This window comes from Leptosomus discolor, chromosome 12, assembly GCF_034619465.1.
Source record: "Leptosomus discolor isolate bLepDis1 chromosome 12, bLepDis1.hap2, whole genome shotgun sequence".
Classification (NCBI taxonomy): domain Eukaryota; kingdom Metazoa; phylum Chordata; class Aves; order Leptosomiformes; family Leptosomidae; genus Leptosomus; species Leptosomus discolor.
The window spans coordinates 12,874,245-12,876,691 of record NC_141402.1 but is presented as its reverse complement, the minus strand read 5'-3'; positions in this window follow the sequence as shown (position 1 = coordinate 12,876,691).

The window sequence follows — 2,447 nt, the reverse complement described above, 5'->3', positions numbered from 1 at the left end:
CACCCACCCGGGGCACTGGGAGAGCAGGGACGGGGACGGGGCGGGAGGATATTTAAGCTGGGGGGAGATGGGAGGGGAGGGGGGCGGCAGGGTTGGGGAGGGGAGTATTTATACCCACGCGTGCATTTTCAGGAGCGCACGTGCTGAAACCGAAGCGAAGGTGGATGAGTCTTTCCAGAGTCGGGAAACATAACAGCGCATGCTTAGTGTCCCTCCTGCACCCGCCCCGGTCCTTTCCCTCATCTCCAGGGAGTCTCGGCCCTCGAAGACCTGCGCTCGAAATTTGGGCGTAAAATTCAAGTGGGAAGGGACAGGGGTCACAATTTTGGCTGCAGGCATGGGGCACAGCACCTCGGGGGGGGACCACAGCTGCCCCCTCCCTGCACCCCGGTGCACTAAGCATGCTCTCCTATGTTTCTCTGGCTAAGTATCCTAAAAATGCTGCACTGGAGCAGCCCTATACATATATAAATATATATTATATATAATATAAAGAAAAAAAACCCGCAAACACACACACAAAGGAAAAGGTAAATGGTTTTACTGCGATTTTTATTGAGACGTAAATAATATTTCAATTTTTTTGTTTTGTTTTTAATTTATTGAAGCTGTTCATTCTGGCAATGATTTGCAGACAATGTGGGGCGGTACTTTCAGCTCTGTTTTTACTGTGTATGGTATTTAAATCTGAAATACGAGTTTCTAAGCAATATCTGAGGCCTGTGGCTCCTTCTATAGCTCATGTCGATGACAAAGATTTTCTCCCCCTTCCCTCTGGGCACAGCGACAAGGGGACAGGAGACTCTTCTGGGCACTTTTTCTAGAAACAAACAAGCTAATGAGCAAACCATAAAACCTTCTTACAACACAACTGAGCCAGAAAACTCTTCTGGAAGCTGCTGCCGCTTCACCACCCCTTGGTCTCTGTTTGCTTCTCCTCATCCCCGTCCCAGCCATCACCCCCATCCTGGCCGTCATCTCATCCCAGTCATTTTCCCCAGCCTGGCCGTCACCCCATCCCAGCCGTGCCCCCCTCCCTTCCCCTGGGTTCCCCATCCTCACTGGAGAGGGTGAGGAGGGAGTCACCCAAAGTGAAGGGAAGGGTGCTGGGTGTCACCTCCAGCTGCGTGGGGAAGGAGAAGGTGTGGAAGGCTACTGCAGCGGAGGCAGGGAGGGGAGGCTGGTGGTAGTTGGGATTTCTTGTGGGGGAGTGTCTTGCCCCAAACCCCAACGTCAGGCTTGCCGAGAAGCTGCTTTCTGGAGCTGTAGGCACTGAGCTGCCTCCGCTGCGAAGCACATCTCTCGCTGCGGCTGTCTGCTTTCTCCCTCGTCTCGCGCTAGTTTGCAAAGCTAATACCTCAGGGGTCTCGGTTCGTGCATGTCTGTCCTGTGTCATCCTTGGAGTGTTGTTTTTTTTCTTTTCTGGGTCCACAGAGTTTCTCTCCCTTTCCCTTGTTCCTCCTCTCGTCGTTCATTTCTATCTTTAAATCAAACTACACGTGACAAAACCAAATGATCTCAGGTTTAAAACTGAACACAAAGCAGAGACTCGAGGAGCTGCAGTCGTACAAGCAGGGGCTGCTCGCTTCAGCTGGGTGCTTCCCCAGCCACCTCTGTGTCCACAGTCAAGGCGAGTCTCCCCAGAATCTCCTCGCTCTCTTCAGGCCAGCTTTAGCTTTTCTGCTTTTCCATGGGGCCATTTGGTGAGATGCTGGGGACCCCCACATGCTTCTGCCTGGTTGTCTGAGGTGTGGTGGGGAGGGATGGGGGTGGCTGGAGAGCCAGGGACCACCTGCCTCTCTCCCCATGTTGCTTTTGATGAGGGCGAGCGATCTCGTAGTCATCACTCAAAAGCCCACTGCCACCCGCCATTGCCTCCAGCAACCACCTCAAACCAGCTCAGTGTTGCCAACCTGAACATTTCTCCCTTCTGGCCATGAAAGGACGATGACAGTATTTTCTAAGCTCCCTTTTTAGATTCCAATAAGTATTTGAGTCCATCCCGTGAGCCGGGCAGCTATTCAGGACTTGCACTCACAGCAGGGTCTCCCAAGTGGGCATCGATGTTGAGTCCAAGGAGGGAGGGAAAAAGGCTTCGCCCTCCCTCCAGTGAGCCCCCCAAGCCCAGGGCTGGTGTTGCCTGCCTCCTGCTCAAGCAGTGCTGTGATTCTCCTTCTGCTGTCCTCGGTGGTGGCATTTCTCCCCAAGTGCGCCAGAGGTCATTGCCTGCTGATCTCTGGTCTGTATCGCTCAGTTCCTGCCCATCCCGTGGTCCTCCAGGGTTGGTGCCAGCACGGATCAACTGTCAGGCAAGTTGCTGGCAGGAGCTGGTTAGGTGTGGCTTTGGGCAATGGAGAGAGGGCTAGATGACTTCCCAAGGGATTTAATAAAAAGAGGACAGCAGGTCAGCACAGCCAGGTGGGGAGATGAGATGAGGTACTAGCGAG